Source organism: Bos taurus, chromosome 26 (assembly GCF_002263795.3).
Source record: "Bos taurus isolate L1 Dominette 01449 registration number 42190680 breed Hereford chromosome 26, ARS-UCD2.0, whole genome shotgun sequence".
NCBI classification, from domain to species: Eukaryota; Metazoa; Chordata; class Mammalia; order Artiodactyla; family Bovidae; genus Bos; species Bos taurus.
The window spans coordinates 32,860,429-32,886,910 of NC_037353.1; the positions used below are offsets into that span (position 1 = coordinate 32,860,429).

Genomic DNA, 26,482 nt, shown 5'->3' on the forward strand with positions numbered 1-26,482 from the left:
GAGGAACAAATGTCCTTCGAGGTCAATCAGGTCAACCTCATCCAAGAAACTTACATGGAGGCTGAGTAACAATAGTAATAATAATAGCTAAAATATATCTGATACTGAAGGAGGAAACAGACAGGGCTGGACTCCATCTTAGGCCACGCTGTGAACATTAGGCTACACACATGGTCACCCTCCCAATGGACTCTGAACTTTGTGCCCGGTGTTTATAGAAATGGCATACCAACGGAAAATCAGACCCCCAGATAAAAGAGCCTCAGGACTTGTACTTGGACTCTCCGTTGCCTAAAAGAATATGCTAATTATCTCTGTAACAGAACAAAGTGGTAAATTCCATTATATTTATTGGGATATGACCACAGGCCTATTGATAAATATCCACTGTTTATCTAGTCTTGTGACACATGAATCACAGGTTAACTTTGATCGTATCTCTCTTTTACCTTGTCCAGACTAGTTTCAAGGAATTGGGGGAGGTGGGTTTCAGCAAGTACACTTAGAGTATATAAGGTTTTCACAAAAACTGGTCGGGGTCCTTGGCTAAGAGGAGACTCTGCCTTGGGCCCACTGGTGTAATAAACTGCACTCCACTATCTGCATTGTCCTTCTGAGTGAGTTTGTTTCCCGAAACGCGTGGCTACATTTGGTGCATGGGCTGGGAAACTCCTCACTTTGAGGAGACAAGTCCCATTTGGGACTACTCCGAGGCCTTGTGGCTTGAACCTTCTAGAGTGGGGAAGGCGCCTCGCCCTTCTGGAAGGATTCTCCTTCTCAACACCCGGACCTTTCACGTTAGCAGGTAGCGCATGGCAGCAGGGGAACTGAGTGCTCAGGTGAGGAGGAACCCACCCGGCAGGGTGGAAGAGGGGGCCTGATCACCCGCCTAGGAGGGACTAGAAGGAGTGGGGGACCCAAGGAGCCTGGAATAGGCAGGCGGCGATTGCTTGGTACACAGGTTGACGAGCGTGCTTGGGCTTAGGAAGGAAATTTGTGAAGGTCATTTAGGTGTGTCCACACCATCTCAGGGAAAATTATTACCAGCGATCACCAGGAGATTTTTAGGATAAGAAACTGGTCCTTGTATGCTCGTATTCTGCTCTCCCCCAGGAGGTGTCCCGTCTGCTGTGAAATTCTTGACCCCCTTGGAATTGTTAGGCTAGAAGGAGGGAGATACATAAGTGAATATGAATTGGCTTTTCCAGAGATGGCCTGGGACATGGGATATTTAACCCATCTGTGTTTTCATCTGCACCTGATCAAGCCCACCAAGACAGAACGGACTTTAAGGGAGAAACAGTTTTGGACCCCATGGTGTTCTGGTTCGGCTGTGCTGACCAGCAGGTGAAGACACGCTGATCCCCCTTCTCCCTCTGGGATCTGGCAGGTAAGGCTCTTCTCACCCCAGTTAGGAAGGAGGCAGAATGCCAATTTAAGTGTCATTGAGTGGAAATATCAGAAGTACATAGGGTTCTGAGAAGTTCGTAGACAGAACAAAAAGGAAAAGTAGAAGAAGGTCCGAGAAGGTAAGCAAGATGGGGGGAAGTGAATCTAAGGCAACTATATTGGAGGGCATGATTAAAAATTAAAGGAGGGATTAGGAGGAGACTATGAGGTGAAGATGAAGCCTAACAGCCTCCACATACTCTTTGAGGTCGAATGGCCCACTGTGGGAGTAGGATGGCCATGAGAGTACACCATGAACTTAAAAATAGTGGAAGCAGTCTATACAGTAGTCACAGGCGAGCCTGGATCAATATCCATATATTGACTCATGGCTAGGGTTAGCTCAAGACCCTCCTACTTGGACAAGGTTCTGTATCCAGAAGGGAAAGGGAAAAATATTAGTGGCACAAAAATTGACTGATGATAAAACAGCAAATTCTACAGGATTTGGACGGGGACGACCTTACCCCTCCCCCATACTGGATAAGGACTCGCCTGCCTCTCAGTGCTCCACCAGGACCGAAGGCCGCCTTGATGCCCAATCCAGGGCCAGGTGAAGTTCCTGAAGCAGCCACTGCTCCTTCGCCAGCTCTCCCCGAGGTCGTAGAGCCACCACCTCGGCAGGCTCCGATCCCGGTGACAGAAGCCTCTGGCCAACACTTCCAGGATCCAGCTCCAGCCAAACCGCCCAAGCTATACCCACCTCTCCTGGTGAGTACTGACATGAAGGGGAGGGAGACGTTGGAATTAAGCAGAGACTGCGCTCTGCCCGAGAACCGGAGGGAACAAAAGAGAACAGACAAGAGATTTGCAATGCTAGCTGCTGCTCTGGGAAAGTCTATCTCTGGCCCTCCGGAAAACCACATCTGCCCCAGGGACAGGACAGTCCTTCAACCATCCCAACAGAGGCCCTGGGCCCCTAAACAGCCAAACCAGTGTGCCTGGTGCTGAGCTTTTGGCCACTGGAAGGATGAATGCCCTACGGCAAGGAAGGAAGAGGAAGCTCCCGCAGTTGCGGGGCTTGCCGGCTTGGAAATTAAATAGGGCTGCTGGTAACCTTAAAAATGGGGGACCAAAACATTGACTTCATGGTAGATACAGGAGCAGAACTGTCGGTAGTAACAAAACCTGTGGCACCACTGTCCAAAAAGACTACTGCTATAACTGGGGTATCGGGAGAAGAGATGATTAAATCGTTTTGCCAGCCCAGAAAATGTCAGGTGGCAGGGCGCCAAGTGATTCATGAATTCCTCTACATTTCTGAGAGCCCAGTACCCCTGTTGGGAAGAGACTTGCTCTCCAAACTAGGAGCACAAGTGACTTTCTCCCCTGAGGAGAGGCCCACCTTCCAGATGGACACTATGACTTATTTGCTCTCTCTCTCAATTCCACCCCAAAATGAGTGGAGGTTGCATGAGCCTCCAAAGGAAGAACTGGGTGGGCTGGAAGCTCATGAGAGCAAGCTAACTCAATTATTCCCCGAGGTCTGGGCGGAAGACAACCCCCTCTTCCCCCAGGCTGGCTAAACATCAAGCCCCAAAGATAATAGAATTCAAACCAGGCACCATCCCAGTTAGAAAGCGCCAGTACCCACTACCAATAGAGGCCTGGGCCGGCATACTGCCCCACATCAATAGATTGAAACAAGTGGGCATTCTAGTAGAGTGTCAGTCGGCTTGGAATATGCCGATCCTGCCAGTCAAAAAGGAAGGAGGACAGGACTATAGGCCTGTACAAGATCTCAGGCTAGTCAGTCAGGCTACTTGACTTTACACCCCACTGTTCCAAACCCCTATACCTTACTTAGCCTCCTCCCACTGAGGACTAAAGTTTATACTCGCCTAGATCTCAAGGATGCCTTCTTCTGCTTATGCCTCGCCCCAGCATCACAGCCCATCTTTGCCTTTGAATGGGAAGATCCAGTCGGGGGCACCAAACAACAGCTCATCTGGACTCCCCCACAAGGTTTTAAGAACTCCCCAGCCATCTTTGGGGAAGCCTTGGCTTCTGACCTGAACTCATTCCATCTGGAAGAGTATGGATGTTGGCTCCTACAATATGGGGATGACCTGCTGCTGGCTGCCGAGACCAGGGAAAAATGCTAGAAAGGGACAAAAGCTCTGCTCCAGCTGCTGATGGAAGCAGGTTACCGGGTGTCGAAGAAGAAGGCACAGATCTGCAAGGAGGAGGTAAGGTATCTGGGGTTTGTTTTAAAGAAGGACGCAAGGGTCCAGACCCTAGTTGGGTCCTATATACTGAAGGCACTAGCCTGATAAAACAAGGACAACGGCTGTCAGGTTAGCCAAAGCGGAAGGGGCCATCAAGACTGAAAAGGGATGGTGGGAATTGCCAAGTAGCAAATTATTGGTACCAAAGGAGCTGGCACACAATCTGGTAAGCCAAACACACCAAGCGACCCACCTAGGCCATGCTGCCTGCTCACAGGTTAATGCTGTCTCTCGGGTATTCGGACAAAAACCTCTGGGTATTCAGCTGAAAGGCACGCTGCCCTTTGAACACCTGGGAGTGGACTTCACCGAAATGAAACCTCATCAACACTACCGTTACCTGCTGGTCACGGTATGTGCGTTCTCGGGATGGGTAGAAGCTTTTCCTACCTTGACTGAAAGAGCATCAGAAGTACCCCGGTGCCTGCTTATGGAAATAGTTCCCAGATTCGGACTTCCTACCAGCATTGGTTCAGACAATGGCCCGGCTTTCGTAGCTGATTTAGTACAACAAGTAAGCAAAACTTTAAACATCAAATGGAAACTGCACACTGCATATAGGCCCAGAGTTGTGAGATGGTGGAATGAACCAACTGGACACTTAAAGACACTCTCCAAGTGGGTCATAGAGACTGACTGCTCCTGGGTGGACTTGCTTCCCACAGCTCTGCTCAGACTCAGGATGACCCCGCAGTCCCAAGGCTATTCTCCATACGAAATTGTGTATGGGAGGCCCCCCTCCCAAAATAAAACAGGTGTCAACAAATTTGCCTCAGGTAATGGGGGATAGGACTTCACAGCAGATGGAACTGGGTAAGGTAATAAATCAGGTAACTAAGTTTGTACAAGAATGGGTGCTGTTCCCCTTTGGGGAACAGATTCATGAGTTTATGCTTGGTGACTAAATATGGGTCAAAGATTGGAAACATGATTTGCCAGCCCCTTGGTGAAAGGGCCCTTTGCTGCTGCTGCTGCTGCTAAGTCGCTTCAGTTGTGTCCGACTCTGTGCGACCCCAGAGACGGCAGCCCACCAGGCTCCGCCATCCCTGGGATTCTCCAGGCAAGAACACTGGAGTGGGTTGCCATTTCCTTCTCCAATGCACGAAAGTGAAAAGTGAAAATGAAGTCGCTCAGTCGTGTCCGACTCCTAGCAACCCCATGGACTGCAGCCTACCAGGCTCCTCTGTCCATGGGATTTTCCAGGCAAGAGTACTGGAGTGGGGTGCCATTGCCTTCTCTGGAAAGGGCCCTTATGTTATTCTAACTACCCCTACTGCAGTTAAAGTTGCAGGTATTGTCCCTTGGATCCATCATACGAGGGTGAAGAGAACATACCACGCAGACCCAAAAAACACTGAATGGACTGCACAGAGGGACCTCGCTGACCCTCGAGAGACTAAGATCATCCTTAAGAAGAAGGAAAAGAAGATCCTGGATGAGCCCCTTCAGGATGAAGCCGCACAATCAACTCCTGCTGCTTGGCCTCATCAACATGATTTTGAATTTAACTTCCATTTCAGCTCAGGACAATGTTTTCATCTCTTGGGCACATTCCTCCGCAGACTTCCAAAACACCTCCAGCTGCTGGATATGTGGGGCTATGCCTCTGTCAGTGATGGATGGACTTCCTTGGTGGGTGTCACCACTCTGCCAAGGAGATTTTAAACCACTCTGCTCTTTTCTGGGATGACAAAAAGAGACTTTCCTCTCTCTTGTCAATCATAACCTCGCCTTGCTGTCTTGGTGTAAGACCTACAGTCAATAGACTCGGGTCATGGGGTTACATTTGATATAAATGCCAATGTAACAAAAGCCTAACCTTCAACAAGCCCCGATACATCTACCTTATTTACATGCTAGGTGGACAAGATCTGTGTTTCAATGGTATGAGTATATTGCTGCCTTAGGCTTCCCTGGTGGCTCAGATGGTAAAGCATCTGCCTACAATCTAGGAGACCTGGGTTCAAATCCTGGGTCAGGAAGATCTCCTGGAGATGGAAATGGTAACCCACTCTAGTATTCTTGCCTGGAAAATCCCGGGGTCGCAAAGAGTCAGAGACGACTGAGCAACTTCACTTTTCACTATAGGGACAACAGATATTATGATTAAAGTAGAGGCCTTGACTAATTTCACAAAACAGGCCCTCCTAGATAGAACAAAAGCCACCCAAGCCTTAAATGAAGAGCAAATCCAAATGAGAAAAGCAGTAATTCATAATAGAATTGCTCTGGACATACTCACAGCTGCTCAATGAGGGACCTGTGCTATGATTAAGGTTGAATGTTGTGTATACATTCTTGACTTATCTGGCAATGTATTGACTGCTTTAGATGACATGAAAAACCAAGTAAAAGCAATATCAAATGAAAATATTCCTTTCTGAACTTTGGTCCTCTCTTGGGTGAAGGGCGATTGATGGAAAACTATATTTATCATTGTTATAGTTGCCTTGATAGTTCTGCTTTGTGGACCCTGAATTTTACAATGTATTATGAACTTTGTAACCCGAAAGTTGATGTCATTCTCCCAAATTGGCGGTCAGAGAGCCACGGTGCAATATATCCCTATGAATGATGCTCATAATATGAGTTAAGAGCATCAAGAGGGGGGAATGAAGGAGGAAACAGACAGAGCTGGACTCCATCTTAGGCCAGGCTGTGAACATTAGGCTACATGCACGGTCACCCTCCCAGTGGACTCTGAACTTTGTGTCAGGTGTCTATAGAAATGGCATACCAATGGAAAACCAGACCCCCGGATAAAAGAGCCTCAGGACTTGTACTTGGACTCTCCGTTGCCTAAAAGAATATGCTAATTATCTCTGTAACAGAACAAAGTGGTAAATTCCATGATGTTTATCGGGATATGACCACAGGCCTGTTGATAAATATCCACTGTTTATCTAGTCTTGTGACACATGAATCATGGGATAACTTTGATCGTATCTCTCTTTTACCTTGTCCAGACTAGTTTCAAGGAATCTGGGGAGATGGGTTTGAGCACATACACTTAGGGTATATAAGGTTTTCACAAAAACTGGTCGGGGTCCTTGGCTAAGAGGAGACTCTGCCTTGGGCCCACTGGTGTAATAAACTGCACTCCACTATCTGCATTGTCCTTCTGAGTGAGTTTGTTTCCCAGAATGCATAGCTACAACAATACTTCCTCTGGCTCACTTTCTAGCACTTTGTGTTCATTAATTTACTTTATCCTTGCAACAGAATATGAGGCAAATCTATTATTATCCCTGTTTCAGATGGAGAATGAGTCAGGTGGGCCATGACACTGTGGACCAGCATTCTGAAAATGTTCTCTTCACCCTAGGCTCCATCCAGCTGCTCTTTCTAAGCTCAATGATCCGCTCCTAACATTAGAGGGGAAGTAATGTGCCACAGCCACTCAGTGAGTCACTGGCCTAAAAACCCAGAAGAGCAGAGTTTAAATTTCACCCATGTATCCCCTACAACACTCAGGCAGGGTCTTGCCTATAGGAGTCTATCAGCTGATGGATGGATGGGAATGTTGATTCATGGACAGACAGCCTTGTCCTCCTGCCATGTGTCAGGGTGAGTGACTCCGGCACCAGGACCCATTTCCAGGTCATTGGCTTGGTTCCCTCTAGTGGAAAAAGCGGATGCAGTGAGCTTAGGAAGACCAGCTGGATTTTAGCCCAGGGTGAAGAGAGCACCCTCAGAATGGGTCCCCCAAGTCATGTTCCACCTGTGAAATGAGGATGATAGTAAATCTACCTTTTTTTTAGATCTTCCTTATATTTTGTTGTGAGAACAAAGTAAGCACTAAATATATTTTAGCTATTATTACTGTTATTGCTCCTCCTCTTCTTTACATCCATCACAACCCTCTTTGCCCAAAGTAAAGATTCACCTACTAGGTTGCTTTCTCAGATATGCATCCTAAGGCCACCTCTTAGATCAACAGCTCTATGGTGACTGTGGCAGTTATTCCCATTTTCTGGAGAAAAGAATCAAGGGTTAGGGATAAGGAAGGGTCATTAGGATCTCCCTCTCCAACTCACTTTATCATCCAGTAATCAGATTTTCTTTGGGATAAAAAAATCTACATTAAAATATAAATACTCCATTCATATTTAGGTATCCCTTCCAACTTGAGTGTAAAATATTTTACTCTGTTGACATGTATTTGAGATCAGGGAGGGTGAAAAGGATGGAAAATCTGATGGAAGAGGTGGATTTTAGGAGTGGAATTATTTTGTTTGAAGAGATTTAAGGAGGACCAGAATTTTCAAGAAAGATTACAGTTAATCCTAGACACAGAACAACTCAAGAACACTATTTGTTCTTTACATAGGTTTATGTGATACATATGATATGTGAGTATGTCATATGCAAATGAGAGCTTGAATATCCAATCCATTTCATGGCCTGAGTTTCTCAAAACATCCTGAAAAACACAATTATTCCAAACATCACAAGTGACTCACCTGAAGCACAGGGAGCTTCATAGGGTCTGTAGATTTGATCCTAATGCTTTGGATGGTTAAGCAGAAATGATAACACCTGTGGCAGAGAACTCTAAATCTAGTAACCAGAACTCTTCCTGGGAGAAACCATAACCCAATTCAATATTGAGAAAGTTATGCAGTCTTGAGTTTTACAAATACTTCCTTGTTCCTGACATAAAGCTGATGGTCACATACCACTGGGAGGATGGGCCCAGGAACACAGTCCAGAAGTAGCTATGACACCACAGGAGACAAAACCAAACTCAGACAATTTCCACCCAGAACAGAGAAACCAGACATTTGGCAACTGCGGTGCTAATTTAATCCTCTGCAGGCATCCCAGCAAGATAATTCAGATCTTGAAATTAGACTGGAGAATTCCTCTTGGATGAAGGGGCAAAAGCATTGATAAGCTTCTTTATTCAGTGCAGTTCAGTTCAGTCACTCAGTTGTGTCCAACTCTTTGCAACCCCATGAACTGCAGCATGTCAGGCCTCCCTGTCCATCACCAACTCCCGGAGTCCACCCAAACCCACGTCCATTGAGTCGGTGATGCCATCCAACCATCTCATCCTCTGTCATCCCCTTCTCCTCCTGCCCTCAATCTTTCCCAGCATCAGTGTCTTTTCAAATGAGTCAGCTCTTCGCATTAGGTGGCCAAAGTATTAGAGCTTCAGCTCCAACATCAGTCCTTCAAATGAACACCCAGGACTGATCTGCTTTAGGATGGACTGGTTGGATTTCCTTGCAGTCCAAGGGATTCTCAAGAGTCTTCTCCAACACCACAGTTCAAAAGCATCAATTCTTCGGTGCTCGGCTTTCTTTACAGTCCAACTCTCATATCCATACATATGGAAAAACCATAGCCTTGACTAGATGGACCTTTGTGGACAAAGTAATGTCTCTGCTTTTTAATATGCTATCTAGGTTGGTCATAACTTTCCTTCCAAGGAGTAAGCGTCTTTTAATTTCATGGCTGCAGTCATCATCTGCAGTGATTTTAGAGCCCCCCAAAATAAAGTCTCCCACTGTTTCCACTGTTTTCCCATCTATTTGCAATGAAGTCATAGGACCAGATGCCATGATCTTAGTTTTCTGAATGTTGAGCTTTAAGCCAGTTTTTTCACTCTCCTCTTTCACTTTCATCAAGAGGCTCTTTAGTTCTTCACTTTCTGCCATAAGGGTGCTGCTAATCAAATGTGAGGTAAGACTGATTCTTTTGCTTACCTTAAGACTTCCTTTTTTTGCAGTATTAGGTGACAATGCAGATGTTTGGTGATTCTGTGCAAACACCAAAGAAGGGAACATGCCTTAATTCACACATCTGAAAATAATGATGGAATAATAGCTTGTGAGTATAGTATGTTTCCTGCCCTAGGGATGATGGTATGTGCTTTACACACTGTCAGCTAGTTTTCACAAAGATCCTGTGAGATAAGAACTATGACTGCTCGAATTTTACGGATTAGGAAACTGATGCTCAAAAGATAAGGTAACGTGTTAAAGACCATACAACTTCTTAGTGGCAGAGCTGGGAGGTAAATCCAGGCAGTCTGCCTCCAGCAAATAAACCAGAAGGATGATTGATGTCTCCCCAGTAATGGGGATTTACTAAACCCACAGGGCTTCCCTGGTGGCTCAGACAGTAAAGAATCTACCTGCAGTGCAGGAGAACCAGGTTTGATCCCTGGGTCAGGCAGATCCCCTGAAGAAGGGAATGGCTACCCACTCCAGTATTCTTGCCTGGAAAATCCCATGGACAGAGGAGCCTGGTGGGCTACAGTCCGTGAGGTCACAGAGTCAGACATGACTGAGCAACTAACACAACACAACATAAAACCAGGGTGTCCAGAAGTGAACCCTATAAACCTGACTCCCTGCAAGGACTGGGTTCGAGGGAGATAGACACAAAGAATGAAGAGGCAGGATTAAGCCAGGATTAAAGGCAGAAAACAGGCTAGGAGAGCTCCAAGGATTCAGGCGCTGAGTCAGGTGTAAGGGGATTGAGGTCTTTAGACCTCAGTTTGGGCTCTTGGGGTGGTGGTCTTGGGCCAAGTTAAGGAAGCAGATTCCCACCATTGCCCTTTGGGGTGAGGGCCACTCCCACCCGAGGTGGGAATTGGGAGTTGGCAGAGGAGAGGCTGAGGGCAGCAAAGCTTTGTCTCCTTCCAGGGGTGGGGGCCTCACCAGCCAGATTTCCTGCAACACAGGCAGCTTCCTGATCCAGGCTTCTGCTTGGTCACCAACATACCAGATGGCCGCATGTTTGCCCTAGAGCCAGAGATGGAGCAGAATGTTCTTAACCCAGGATTAACCAGAAAACGCTACACTCAGAAGAGCTAGGAAAGGGTGGGGGCAGTGGAGGGAGGGAAAGAAGACTGGGAAAAAACCCACCTAGGAAGCAATCACTGAGCACCTCCCAGCCCAAACCCGCCCGTGGGGTAGCACGGTGCTATGTCCAGGATCCAAGCTCACTGCTCGACACGGGAGACCTCATTTAACAGGCAGCATAGCCCTGCAAGGCAGGTATGATTTGTCCTTTTACAGACAAGATCATCGAGGTTAGGGAACTTGTTCAAGGTTACACATCTGTAGGGAGTACAACCAGAATTTGAACATCTGCATGTAACCACTCTGTCCTCATAAGTACCTGGTAAAGCCCTACTGGGGCATAAAAGAGCTCTTGACCCCGCTGGCTGTCCGTAAAGGAGTTGACATCTCCCAAAATGGTCACACTAGACGTGGTACTGTTGTTCCCTCTGGACACAGGCATGGCCCTCTGGGGTGGCTGCAAAACAGGACACAGCTCAGTTGCTCTCAGTAGGATGACCAAGTACTAATGAGACTGTGACTTTTATAGATGAGGACGATTAGTGCCAAGGTGAGAAGCAGTTAATAAATGAGAGTCAGGACTCCAACCCTGACCTCTCTGACCTGCAGTGCAAGTGCTGAACTGCTCCACACATCACTGCTGGGTCTGTGCCAATGAGCACAGTGTCGTGGTTAAGACTCTGGGCTCAGGCTACCCCAATTCAAGTTCTGACCCTGCCACTTAAGCTGATGCATGACCTGACGCTGAAGTCATTTTCCTCAGTGAGCATGTGAGGATGTGACCTCTCTGCATCCCGCCCCCAGGGCCTCCCCAGCACCTAGAGAATGTATTTTAAGATTTTTTTTTTTAATTTATAATTTTTTTTTTTTTAATTTGGCTGGGCCAGGTCTTAGTTGCGTCATGCAAGATCTTTCATTGTGACATACAGGATCTAGTTCCATGACGAGAGATCAAGCCCAGGTCCCCTACATTGAGAACACAAAGCCTTAATCACCGGACCACCAGGGAAGTCCCTAGAGAATATATCTTAAACAGAGTAACCCTGCTTTTCGAGAAGAGTCTTACTCAGGACCCTAATATAGAATACAATAGACCAATGCAGAGCTGTTTTGGTTGCAGAAGAGGGTGGCTCACAATTCCTCCTCACCACACCTCTACCTCATTCTACCATCCACCCAAAGCCAGACCAGTGAGCCCCAGGATCCCCAGGGACACTTGAAAAATAATTTACAAATGAACCCCAATCTCCTGATCAAGCCTCTTTGACTTGAAAGTGTTAGTCTCTCAGTCATGTTTGACTCTTTGCAACCCAATGGACTGTAGCCTGCCAGGCTCCTCTGTCCATGGAATTCTCCAGGCAAGAATACTGGAGTGGGTTGCCATTACCTTCTCCACTCTTTGACTTAGTACCTGTCAAGTCACCTTTTATTAAAAGTCATAATTCATTTATTCAATAAATAGTACATTTAAGAATACCAATAAAAGGAAACTAATTTTGCAAACTACAATTTTGAAAATAAAGCCAATATAACAGGAATAAAATATACATAACACGAGAAGAATGTCTGATTTTGACTCATTGTGCTTTCTTGATTTTTACGATTAAGCTAAATGTCTTCAGAACAAACCTGTTTTCCTTGGTCTAACTTGAGCACTTTTCTATCAAGTAACTACATTCTGGAACACTTATGCTGTGAGATATTTGAGATTCATATACTTGTTGAAGTGCATAGATTCTAACTCAATAGTTGATTTGCCTGTCTTGTGATTCTCTGAATATCATCAGAAGCATGTATTCCTGAACAAGTACTACCTGAAATTCTAAAATGTTTAATCTTTGACATAAAATTTATTTCAATTGTGGGTTTTCAATCACTTTGAGAATCACTTGAAAGTAAACTTGAAACCCTCCCTTCACCTTCCCGCAGGAACAAAGAGCTCTTATCCAAGTGTAGAAACTCGGCTTCTGTCTTTCTACTCTAAAGAACATTTCTCACTAATCCCTCTGGGAAGGCAAAAAGTACTTCAGAATAATCAATATACCCTGGCAAAAATTACCCTGTCTAATATCAACAACAAAAACAAAAAAAAAAGGGGGGGAAGAAAAAAAGACACTTCAAAACTTCAGGCTTAAAGGATGCATCAAATACAGTTAATGCTGTATTTTCTGGAATTCCATAAATGTTATATACGTATCAAAGAAGGCCATGCTTGTTAGATGTGTGTCAAGCCTCGAAGCCCTGAGAAGCCCACACCTCAGTATACCCTGGCACTACCTCTCCTGGTCACCACTAGCAAACCCACCCTCCCCAGATGACACCTCTTCTCTGAAGCCTTCACAGTGCTGCAACGTTCAACCCCGGTGCCACACCCACAAAGACCTGCGGGGGCCTCTGCCTCACTTTGTAGACACCTCCCAGAGCACCCGCCTCCCTCAGAAGGCATCCGTTCCCCGTGTACCCTCCACTCTGCTGGCCTGAGGTGGATGGGCAACACATGTGTGTGTTGAATAAATGAATTGTATTGTCTTAATGATCAGTAAGTTAAAGAAGTTAATGTGGTTTTGAAAATAACTAAACGCTCCCCAGGAGACAGCTTTCATATTTGAGCAGCATGTATGGGTTCTTCTACTGCCCGGGGGAACTAGTGGTAGAGAACCTGCCTGCCGATGCAGGAGACGCGGGTTCAATCTCTGGTCAGGAAGATCCCCTGGAGGAAGACATGGCAACCCACTCCAGTATTCTTGCCTGGAGAATCTCATGGACGGGGGAGCCTGGTGGGCTACAGTCTGTGGGCCGCAGAGTTGGACATAACTAAAGTGACTCAGCATGCATGCATACATACAGGTTCTTCTACACACCACAAAACAGAGCTGAAGGGAACTTTAGACACCATCTGATCATATTTTAGTATTCAGAAACTGAGGCCCGGAAATGATATTCCCAGCAAGAAAGTGGTAGGTCTAGAACAAGAACTCAGGGCCCAAGACTCTCCATTAAGCATTCAATTTATAAGTGAGTCAGCCTGCACCCTCACAGGCTCCTAGCTCAGGACCTTTCCATGGGGCACCAGCAGTGAGCAGGAAAGTGGATGTCTGGGCCAGGCGTGGCCTCACCTTGCTCTGGGGCAGAATGGTGATGTCATCATAATTGATTTGCCACCAAATATCTTTATTTTGCCTCTGCAGTTTTCCTCTCTTTATCCTTAAAATCAGACCTATGATGACATCTCCCAAGATGGTAATCAGGAGGGTTAGGGTGAAGATCACAGCAGTCACACCTAAAGGGCAAAGACATAGCATTCCTGAGGCCCGCCTAGGAGCAGAAGTGACCACACTGGGTCCCCAGCCTGGCCCTGCCAAACAGAAGACTCAACAGCAGCCTAGGCTCGGGTCCAAGTTAAAGCACACAGAGTCTACTCAGATGTGTCTTCTCGGGGAATCCTACTGGGCCCCAAGTGCATGGTCTTCCCACACCCATCTGATTCCCATGGTAACTGCACTCACCTCTTCCTTGTATAGAAACTTCCCTTGTAGAGAAAACCTCTAATACCATAACCACCTTTCATTCAACATATACTATGTCTTCTCTTTACACTTGTTCTCAGTTATGATCCACCTCATTGCAGGCCTGGGCTCCTAACCACCAGGTAACACTCCCTTTTCCAGACTCCATCTCTGTAGAAATGGAATTCCCGAGACTCAACTCTCAGGGGCCCAGTTTTCTCAGGGCAGAGGTTCTCAGTAGGGGAGGCCGGTGATGCTGCCTCCCCAGGGGATATTTGGCAATGTCTGGAGACATTCTGGGTTGTTACAGCCAGAGGCCACTTCTGGCATCAGTGCGTGAAAGCCAGGGATGCTGGTAGGCCTCCTACAAGGCACAGGACAGCCCCTCGCACACAGACATTATCCCATCCTAAACATCAGTGCTGTTGCCACTGCTGAGAAGCCCTGTTGTAATGAATCCTTTTCTGCTCCCTTCTCCAGGCGGCCACTCTGACCTGTAAAAGCCAGCTCAGTTTCACAAAGCTCATTGGAAAATCTACAGCCAGGTCTGTCCTCAAGAAGGGAGCCATGGAGCCAAGAAATAGTGGAGAAATTCCCCGTGGGTGTTAAAAAAAAAAGAAGACGACAATTAAAGGTCAGTGCCAACTTGATTTATTCTACTTGTCTCTACCTTAGGTATAGCTGCTGCTGCTGCTAAGTCACTTCAGTCGTGTCCGACTCTGTGTGACCCCGGAGACGGAATCCCCGTCCCTGGGATTCTCCAGGCAAGAACACTGGAGTTCTTGCTGCATGCAAGAACTTTGCATTTCCTTCTCCGATGCATGAAAGTAAAAAGTGAAAAGGAAAAAGTGAAATGCATGAAAGTGAAAAGTGAAAGGGAAAGTCATGTCCGACTCTTAGCGACCCCATGGACTGCAGCCTACCAGGCTCCTCCGTCCATGGGATTTGCCAGGCAAGAGTACTGGAGTGGGGTGCCATCGCCCAGCTGAAACACACACGTCATTGCAAAAACAGGCCTTGGTCTCTTAACTCAAACATCTGCTGACCCATCTAGTTTCCCCACCTCACCTAGACTCTTGGAACCTAGCCTTTAGGTAGTATAATTCATGAGAGAGCAATATCTTTTTGCTGGGCAGAATAACTGACTCGATCTTTTGATTCAAACCATGTCACTTCTGACTTCAAAGATGATGTGTCAATTCTCCGATGTTGCTGGGGTTTTCTTCCATGTTTGATTTAGACAAATCTTGTTAGAAAGCATCTTCACACTTCACAGACTATAACATCCCCACTGCATGGAGAATGCCTGTTCCTGCAACACTGAGAACCTAGTTGGCCACAGTCGCTTTATTTCTTCAGTCATGTCCAACTCTCTGTGATCCCATGGACTCTAGCCCACCAGGCTCTCTGTCCTTGGGGATTCCCCAGGCAAGAATACTGGAGTAGGTTGGCCCTCCTCAAGGGGATCTTCCCAACCCAGGGATTGAACCCAGGTTTCCTGCATTGCAGGCAGACATTTTACCATCTGAGCCACCAGGGAAGCCCATGAATACTGAAGTGGGTAGCCTATCCCTTCTCCAGGGTACCTTCCTGACCCAGAAATCAAACCAGCATCTCCTGCTTAGGCCAATCCATTTGGGAACATTAAAATTCCATTATAAAATGCTTGCTCCTTGGAAAGAAACCTAAGAAAAACCTAGTAAGCATATTTAAAAGCAGAGACATCACTTTGCTGACAAAGGTCCATATATTCAAAGCTGTAGTTTTTCCAATAGTCATGTATTGTGTAAGAGTTGGACCATAAAGAAGGCTGAACACCAAAGAATCAATGCTTTTGAATTGTCATCCTGGAGAAGACTTTTAGTCCCTTGGACAGCAAGGAAATCAAATCAGTCAATCCTAAAGGAAATCAACCCTGAATATTCATTAGATGACTGATGCTGAAGCTGAAGCTCCAAAACCTTGGCCACCTGATACAAAGAATAGACTCTTTGGAAAAAACCCTGATGCTGGGAAAGATTGAGAACAGGAGAGAGAAGGGGGCTGCAGAGGATTAGATGGTTGGATGGCATCACTGACTCAATGGACATGAATTTGAGCAAACTCCAGGAGATAGTAGAGGACAGGGAAACCTGGCATGCTACAGTCCACGGGGTCACAAACAGCTGGACACAACTTAGTGACTGAACAACAACAACAACATTCCATAAGAGAAGGGGAAAGAGAAGTGTCAAATCAAATCTTGATTGTAGGCAGTGGCGGTGGGGGGCAAGCAGAAACTGAATTAAGTTTTAGATTCTCATTTAGTTGCTCATTGATTTGTAGCTGAGAAAACAGAAACAGAGACTATTTCCCCCAGGATTTCTGGGTACTGGGAGCCCAGGATGGCAGACACGTCCTGGCATCCCCGTGTCTTGTCTGGATGAGGCAGTTTCACTGACTGTGAACCTAATCCTGTAAGGGCTGCTGTGCTCCAGCAACAACCAGGGCCAGGGCCTCTTCCTGAGACACCAGGCAGTGGGACCTGCCCAGATGCAGCATCACAGGAGGCCTAGGCTGATGTGGAGGTACAGGTAGGGATGCTATAAGTGGAATCTGAAGTGGCTGAGCCATACCCACAGTCAAGGGCAAGATCTCCTTGAAGGCCCAAAGTCAATCTTTATGAGTTCAGTCACTCAGTCATGTCCAACTGTTTGCAACCCCATGAACCGCAGCATGCCAGACCTCCCTGTCCATCACCAACTCCCGGAACTTACCCAAACTCATGTCCATTGAGTTGGTGATGCCATCCAACCATCTCATCCTCTGTCATCCCCTTCTCTTCCTGCCTTCAATCTTTCCCAGCATCAGGGTCTTTTCAAATGAATCAGCTCTTCACATCAGGTGGCCAACGTATTGGAGTTTCAGCTTCAACATCAGTCCTTCCAATGAACACGCAGGACTGATCTCCTTTAGGATGGACTGGTTGGATCTCCTTGCAGTCCAAGGGACTCTCAAGAGTCTTCTCCAACACCACAGTTCCAAAGCATCAATTCTTCAGTGCTCAGCTTTCTTTATAGTCCAACTCTCACATCCATACATGACCACTGGAAAAACCATAGCGTTGACTAGATGGACCATTGTTTCCAAAGTAATGTCTCTGCTTATTAATATGCTGTCTAGGTTGGTCATAACTTTCCTTCCAAGGAGTAAGCGTCTTTTAATTTCATGGCTACAGTCACCATCTGCAATGATTTTGGAGCTCAAAAAAATAAAGTCTCTCACTGCTTCCACTGTTTCTCCATCTATTTGCTGTGAAGTGATGGGACCAGGTGCCATGGTCTTAGTTTTCTGAATGTTGAGTTTTAAGCCAACTTTTTCACTCTCTTCTTTCACTTTCATCAAGAGGCTCTTCAGTTCTTCTTCACTTTCTGCCATAAGGGTGGTGTCATCTGCATATCTGAGGTTATTGATATTTCTCCCAGCAATCTTGATTCCAGCTTGTGCTTCTTCCAGCCCAGGGTTTCTCATGATGTACTGTGCATATAAGTTAAATAAGCAGGGTGACAATATACAGCCTTGACATACTCCTTTTCCTGTTTGGAATCAGTCTGTTGTTCCATGTCCAGTCCTAACTGTTGCTTCCCAACCTGTACACAAATTTCTCAAGAGGCAGGTCAGGTGGTCTGGTATTCCTATCTCTTTCAGAATTTTCCACAGTTTGGGGTGATCCACACAGTCAAAGGCTTTAGCATAGTCAATAAAGCAGGAGTAGATGTTTTTCTGGAACTTTCTTGCTTTTTCGATGATCCAGCGGATATTGGCAATTTGATCTCTGGTTCCTCTAAGTCCTCTGGTTCCTTTTCTAAATCCAGCTTGAACATCTGGAAGTTCATGGTTCACATATTGCTGAAGCCTGGCTTGGAGAATGTTGAGCATTACTTTACTAGTGTGTGAGATGAGTACAATTGTGCAGTAGTTTGAACATTCTTTGGCATTGCCTTTCTTTGGGATTGGAATGAAAATTGACTTTTTCCAGTCCTGGGGCCACTGCTGAGTTTTCCAAATTTGCTGGCATCTATTTCTCACTTCCACTGTATAATCATAAAGGGTTTGGTTTAGGTCATACCTGAAAGGTCTAGTGGTTTTCCCTACTTTCTTCAATTTAAGTCTGAATTTAGCAGTAAGCAGTTCATGATCTGAGCCACAGTTAGCTCCTGGTCTTGTTTTTGCTGACTGCATAGAACTTCTCCATGACTTATGAGTTCAGAGAGCACAAACTTAATTATAGGAGCTAGATTCCCCAACTGACCTCCCAACAGGAACCCCAACCCTCTGTCTCCTCCCAGGCCTCTTTTCGTAGCATGAACTAAACTTGGGAAAGTCCTGCCATACCTGATGACTTCCTGACTGCTGTCATATTGAAAAAAAGGCATAAAGAGGGAGTCATCTCGGGATTTTTGTAGGGCATAGACTGAGTAATCCATGTGCCTTTCTCCCTGGGAGTCCACAAACATGGGGCTGGTGATTACTGGAAAGAAAAGCATTTACACACAGTAAAGGGGACAGAGAGAGGAACTTGGAGCTCAAAATGCCAGCCTGCCGACTCATATCAGAGGAATGCCCTCCCCACATTCTCCACTCTGCCAGGCCCTGGGGCAAGAGTTTGCAAGCTTCACTCTCAGCCTTCCTTTCTGGTTTTGGTTTGTGCTCAGGCTTGGTGCTCCAGAGAAGGCAATGGCACCCCACTCCAGTACTCTTGCCTGGAAAATCCCATGGACGGAGGAGCCTGGTAGGCTGCAGTCCATGGGGTCGCTAAGAGTCGGACATGACTGAGCGACTTCACTTTCACTTTTCACTTTCAAGCATTGGAGAAGGAAATGGCAACCCACTCCCGTGTTCTTGCCTGGAGAATCCCAGGGACGGCGGAGCCTGGTGGGCTGCTGTCTATGGGGTCGCACAGAGTCGGACATGACTGAAGTGACTTAGCAACAACAGCAAGCTTGCTGCTCAGACCAGGCCCAGGGGCATTCCTTGTTGTTGCTCAGTACATGCCAAGCCCCACACACAAAGGCTACGTTAGCAATCCCGTAGGAGTAAAATACAGCAGTTTCACACTCCAAACTAGGACCTGGGGTCTGACCTAGGACTTACTGAAGATGTGTTCCCACCCAAGACAAGACACAACACTAACATTCATCAGCTCCTGCAATGCACCCAGCGCTGCAGGTTCTCGTGATTTCACTCGACTAACCCTAGAGAAGGTAAAGCAACCCACTCCAGTATTCTTGCCTGGAGAATCCCATGGACAGAGGAGCCTGGCAAGCTACAGTCCATAGGGTCGCAAAGAGTCAGATATGACTGAGTAACTAACACTTTCACTTCACTTTCAGTCATGGTGGACCCCGCAGAGGAGGCACCACCATCCACTCCTAATAAGCAGGGGTTAAAGGCACAGACTCCCTGGAGTTTGCAGAGCCAGGAAGACGCAGGCCTGTTGGACCCCAGGTGTGTGGTCTTCCACACCTCTCGCTGCTTTGCTGTGCCCACTTGCTGGTGTCCTCAATGCTCGGGCTTGAACACTGCTCCCTCCCAAGGTCTGCACAGGAGAAGGGCTGCAGCAAGGGCAATAACCAGGGTTGAACCAGGAAATAAATGGATCTGACAGAGAATTAAACTGAGATTAGGAAGACAGACTCCTCCCACTTCCTCCTTCCTTTTTAAGTAAATGCTTCAGGGTCAGGAAGAAAAGAGGGAAAGCAGGTTAATATTTCCACTTGGAAAAGATGTGGATGGGATCCTTGTGAACTGAATCTATGAGTATCCCAAAGATCAGGGCTTGGCTGTCCTTTTGAAATGTCATGTGAAGTATAAATCTTAATTTATTAAGGGAACGATAAGCCAAAGGAAAGATAAATGCTGCCTTTAATGGGCACATGGATGCGTGCGTGCTAAGTCACTTCAGTTGTGTCTGACTCTTTGTGACTCTAAGGACTGTAGCCCACTGGGCTCCTCTGTCCATGGATTCTCCAGGAAAGAATACTGAAGTGGATTGCTGTGCCCTCCTCCGGGGGATCTTCCTGACCCAGTGCTCGAACCTGAGTCTCCTGAGGCTCCTGCAGTGCAGCAGATTCTTTTGCTGTTGAACGAGTGCATACTTCAGAGTGTCTGAAGAACTGTGGACGGAGGTTCATGCCATTGTACAGGAGGCAGTGATCAAGACCATCCCCAAGAAAAAGAAATGCAAAAAGGCAAAGTGGTTGTCTGAGGAGGCCTTACAAATAGCTGAGAAAAGAAGAGAAGCTAAAGGCAAAGGAGAAAAGGGAAGATATACCCATTTGAATGCAGAGTTCCAAAGAAAAGCAAGGAGAGATAAGAAAGCCTTCCTCAGTGATCAATGCAAAGAAATAGAGGAAAACAACAGAATGGGAAAGACTAGAGATCTCTTCAAAAAAATTAGAGATACCAAGGGAACACTTCATGCAAAGATAAGCATAATAAAGGACAGAAATAGTAGGGACCTAACAGAAGCAGAAGATATTAAGAAGAGGAAGCAAGAATACACAGAAGAACTATACAAAAAAGATCTTCGTGACCCAGATAATCATGATGGTGTGATCACTCACCTAGAGCCAGACATCCTGGAATGTGAAGTCAAGTGGCCTTAGGAAGCATCACTACAAACAAAGCTAGTGGAGGTGATTGGATTCCATCTGAGCTATTTCAAATCCTCAAAGATGATGCTGTGAAAGTGCTGCACCCAATATGCCAGCAAATTTGGAAAACTCAGAATTGGCCCCAGGACTGGAAAAGCCAATTTTCATTCCAATCCCAAAGAAAGGCAATGCCAAAGAATGTTCAAACTACTGCACAATTGCACTCATCTCACCTAATAGCAAAGTAATGCTCAACATTCTCCAAGCCAGGCTTCAAGAGTACCTGAACCGGAAACTTCCAGATCTTCAAGCTGGATTTAGAAAAGGCAGAGGAATCAGAGATCGAATTGCCAACATCCGTTGGATCATCAAAAAAGCAAAAGGGTTCCAGAAAAACATCTACTCCCGCTTTATTGACTATGCCAAAGCCTTTGACTGTGTGGATCACGATAAACCGTGGAAAATTCTGAAAGAGATGGGAATACTAGACCACCTGACCTGCCACCTGAGGAACCTGTATGCAGGTCAAGAAGCAACAGTTAGAACTGGACATGGAGCAACAGATTGGTTCCAAATTGGGAAAGGAGTATGTCAAGGCTGTATATTATCACCCTGCTTATTTAACTTATATGCAGAGTACATCATGCAAAATACTGGGCTGGATGAAGTACAAGCTGGAATCAAGATTGCTGGGAGAAATATCAATAACCTTGGATATGCAGATGACACCATCCTTATGGCAGAAAGCAAAAAAAAAAAAAAAAAATGTTGGCTTAAAACTCAACATTCAGCAAACTAAGATCATGGCATCTGGTCCCATCACTTCATGGCAAATAAGATGGGGAAACAATGGAAACAGTAACAGACTTCATTTTTGCGGGCTCCAAAATCACTGCAAATGGTGACTGCAGCCATGAAATTAAAAGATGTTTGCTCCTTGGAAGAAAAGCTATGACCAACCTAGACAGCATATTAAAAAGCAGAGATATTACTTTGCCAACAAAGGTCCGTCTAGTCAAAGCTATGGTTTTTCCAGTAGTCATGTATGGATGTGAGAGTTGGACTATAAAGAAAGCTGAGCACAGAAGAATTGATGCTTTTGAAGTGTGGCGTTGGAGAAGACTCTTGAGAGTCCCTTGGACTGCTAGGAGATCCAACCAGTCCATCCAAAGGAAATCAGTCCTGAATATTCATTGGAAGGACTGATGCTGAAGCTGAAGCTCCAATCCTTTGGCCACCTGATGCAAAGAACTGACCCCTTGGAAAAGACCCTGATGCTGGTAAAGATTGAAGGCAGGAAGAGAGGGGATAACAGAGGATGAAGTGGTTGGATGGCATCACTGACTGTATGGCCATGAGTCTAAGCAAGCTCTGGGAGTGGTGATGAACAGGGAAGCCTGGCATGCTGCAGTCCATGGGGTCACAAAGAGTCGGACATGACTGAGTGACTGAACTGAACTGAACTAAAGTGAGTGCATACCATGTACCAAGCACTTGATATGTTTTAGTTTAGTTTCCTAACTAGGGATTGAGCCCCATGCATTGGAAGCGTATAGTCTTAACCACACAATTGCTGGAGAAGTCCCTCACATGGTATATTTTAATTACTTCTCAGTATTACACAATGATAGAAAATATGAACCCTGAGAAAACAAATAAAGTAAACAGACCTTATTTTGAAATCTAACTCCTCCATCCCATAACTTTGTGACTCTGGGCCAGTAGGTAACATTTTTACCCTGGGATTTCATGCCTGTGTAGTGTGTTATAGGCGGTAATAGCACTACCTCATGTTTGGTGTGAATATTAAATGAAATAGAGCACAGCTCTTGGCACCCAGCTTGGTATAAAGTAAGCCCTCAATAGATGCTGATTATTATTATTAGAGATGGCAGCAGGTATTATCTCTGTCTTACAAAATAGAAAGCTGGAGTACAGCAAGACGACCTCCACTGGCCAGCTCCCAGGGTGATTTCGACACAGTTTGCCCATCCTCTCACCTGCAAGGAAAGTGACAATGGGATCGGCTCCATCCTTAGAGGCTGAGGTCCTGGGCAGGCAGGCACAGCAGCAGAGAAGATACAACTTGGGGAGCCTCAAGGGGGGATCCCAAGAGGTAGGTCCCACCCTCTTGAGTTTTATTCTTTTTTTTAAACTTATTTTGTATTGCGCTATAGAAAATTAATGGGCTTTCCTGGTGGTTCAGTGGTTAAAAAAAAAAAAAAAAAAAAAAGATCTGCCTGCAATACAGGAGCCACAGGAGACTTGGGTTGGATGCCTGGATTGAGACGATCCCCTGGAGGAGGGCATGGCCGTCCATTCCAGGATTCCTTCCTGCCAGAGGAGCCTGGCAGGCTACAGCCCATGGAGTCGCAAAGAGTCAGACATGACTGAAGCGACTTAGTGCATACACACAGGCAATTAACAAACAGTGCTCTGATAGTTTCAGCTGAACAGTCAGTGAAGGGGACCCAGTCAGATATATACATGTATCCATTCTCCCCCACACTTCCCTCCCTTGAGTTTTATTCTCAATGGATTGAGTTTGAAAGGAGCTGTGGGAGGGACTTTTCAGCGGGGAAAGCTATCCTAGAGGAACCCCCTGGAGCAGCCCCTGGACAGAGCAAGAATAGCAGACTGTGGCCACTGGAGACTGAACCTCAACCACCTCTCCCGGAAGGCTGGAATCTCCATGAGAAAGAATTCTGTAATCACAAGCCCAACAAACTCCAAGCCCCACGGACAGAGAAGCTGGACCGAGTCGGGAAAACCCACCACAGTCAAGTCACTTACCCTGCAACGTGGTCCAGTTGGAGCCTTTCAGACTCCCAGATCACTAGCTGCCTCCCATCCAGGAAAACGCTCCCGGCTGTTACCACTTCCATCAGGATCTCAGCATACAGAAGGACTGCATCATGAGGGTAGGCAGCATAACGCTCACCTTAGATGGAGGAAGCAAAGGCAGCATTGAGAAGGGCTGGGGGCTTCCTCCATCACAGTCTGGGCTCAGTTAGAAGCACTTTTTTCCGTCCTCTTAACAGTGTGACATAGCACGCTGGAACATGGTGACATAGAACCTAGCAAAGGTTCTGCATCATTCCGACCCAGAAGGGAGGGCCCTCCACGTGTCCTGGCCTCTGCCAGTATACCCGGGGATCACAACTGCACTTTTCCTCTTTAGGTCTTGTTTTCTCTAGCAGGTTGCATCATCCTTCAGGTGGGGAACAGTGTTGTCAGCCATGGGCAGGAGGGGATAGGGTTTAATCGAGAGGGTTGGAGCCAGGAGCCAGGCTGGTCCTGGTACTGACTGTGAGACTTGGGTAAGTTCCAGAACCTCTCTGAATCTCGGCCCATTCATTTATAAAATAGGCAGAAGGCTGTTGTGGCGAGTATAAAGACAGTTAAATGAGGCAGAATAGGTATGGTATCTATGTATTAAGTGGCACATATTTGGTCTTCACTCAGTCAACAAAAATGCAAGTGCCGACTAGGTGCGAGGCCCTGTTCTCACCAGAGAACCTGGTATGGAGCTGACACTTAGTCAATGACACCCCAAATATTCATCGATCATCTTTTCTTGTGTGTTGGGGTCCACACTCGGCTGCCTCACTCCTCACGGAATCCCTGTCATCAGTAGCTTTCTCACCAGCTTCAGGCTCAGCTTGGCCCCACACTGGAAAGAGCTCGACTCTGGCCAATTGTCTGGCTAACCAGACACGTTGCCCCATTATCCCACTCAGCCTGGAATTGCCACTGGCTGATGGCTGCCTTCTCCCTGTTCCAGACCATCTGCCGGCCTCGACCTGCCCTAGCTCCACAGTTCTGACCACTCCATTCTGGCTCCCGGTCCCAGCATCCTGCCGGGAAAAGAAACCGTTGAGGTCTGAGTGCCCACCGGTATGTGTTCAGCCACTTTCGTGTACTATGTCTTCAGACTCTCCAAACTACAGACTGGAAGCTGATGTCACTACCAGTCCCGTTTTTGGAAGAGACTCAGGTGCGGGGAGGTTAAACAATTCCCCTCAAAAGTCTCATAGTTAGTGAAAAGCAGAGCGAGGATGGAAGCCCACGACTCTGACGCCCAAGCCACATGACCTCTCAATTAATAACCCCTGCCCTTCTCGTGAACCTGGGTGCAGATTTCACAACTCATCCGGCCACTGTTTATTTGGGGCTGAGGAAGATGAAGAGAGAGAGAGAGAGAGAGAGAGTGTGTGTGTGTGTTAGGAGCCTGGGGAGTCAGGGGAGAAGAGAAGGAATAAGAGCGGAAGTGTGAAAGCCAGACACAGATATCCTCGAGGAAGGGGGGACGGACGTGTACAGGAGGACCCCGTCAGACCTGCTGTGCCGTGTGGATGGGGCTGTGGAACGGTCGCCCCCGCAGCCTTTGGTAGACCTGCTCTCGGAAGCCTTCACCACTAGGGCCTTCTCGGGCAGAGCTGAGGGCTCTGAGAAACACTGACTCGTAGACTGCAGGAAAGTGTGTCACCTTCTGATTTGTCAATACCTCCTTCCAAAAGCTGTCCTGAAAAATAATGAAATAAATGAGCTGTTCTCAGGAAACACCCTGAACAACAGTCAGGGTCAATTGTGAATGTCTATTCTAATCCTTGGAAACACTTTTGGCAGTCTGAAATACTTCATGATGATGGCTCTGGAAGACCTGCTATGCGAAGTCTATGTCTTCTAGTAAGCACTGAAGCAATGAGAAAAAAAAAAAAATCAATCAATAAGAAAGCTTACAATAAGAGCAGCTAAGATGCAAGAAGCTCACCTTTAAGCAATGGATGGCAAAAACTTGAAAAACTTACACTGGCTGATTCTCCAATTTCTGCTTATAGCGTAGCTTAAGTGATTGGTTAATATCATTATTACATACATTATTACAATTATGACAGTAATACCAGCTCACTGTGTGTACATACGTGAAAAACGGTGAGATCTTCTCCAGTTTCCCTATTACTCCCTCTCATCTCCTCTGAGAGGTTTCCAATGTTCTAGACACGGACAGAGGTCTGTGTGAGCATATGTACATTCTACATAAATAGTATCATGCTATAATGGTGTTCTGCAGCTTGATTTTTGTCAACTTCAGCTTATACTGAGAACACTTTTTGCTGTTTCATTGCTAAGTCGTGTCCAACTCTCTGTGACCCCTCGGACTGCTACACACCAGACTTCCCTGTCCTTCACTATCTCCTGGAGTTTGTAAACACTTTTAGGAAATGGATTTGCGCTATTCTTTTTTTAAAACATCGTGAATTCACTTGTATGGATGCTGTGAGGTCTATTTTTAGGCCCAAATTCTTTCTGCACTTCCAACCAGTTGGAATTGGATCATCAAGGTTTGGGGAGAAAGTGACAAGGGGGTTGAATGGGCTTCCCTGCTGACGCTGAGATTTAGTGCACCGTCTTCCCCTCACGTGTCTGAAGGCAGATGAAGGAGAGGAGGAAAAATGAAGGAGAAAAGTGGACAGCAATGAAAAGGGAAGGGAGGAGGAGGTTCTAAAAATCTTGGCTTACAATTAGAATTCCAACTGGCTGCCCAATGAAACCCGAGACACTTTGGTAATCTGAAATACTTCATGATGAAAAGATGAAAGAAACCTGGAACGTTATTATGCATCTTCCGCTACTTGCTTTCTCCCCATTTCAATTTCTTCATTTCAGTTCAGTCGTTCAGTCGTGTCCAACTCTTTGCAACCCCAGTTTCTTATGATCATATAAAACAAGTTCATTTTACAAAGATAAAACTGCTGGGAAAATTACACAGCGTGTCCTTGGCTAAATGCAAGAAGCTTTTTCTTAGAAGCCTGTGGGTGCACGTATGGTGGTTAAATGTACTGAGA

General features: G+C 46.3%; 1 pseudogene; it reads right to left on the bottom strand.

Annotated features, from left to right (window-relative positions):
- LOC615290 (guanylate cyclase 2G-like) overlaps positions 1–26,482 on the bottom strand; it is a 58,553-nt pseudogene that overhangs the window by 26,952 nt on the left and 5,119 nt on the right.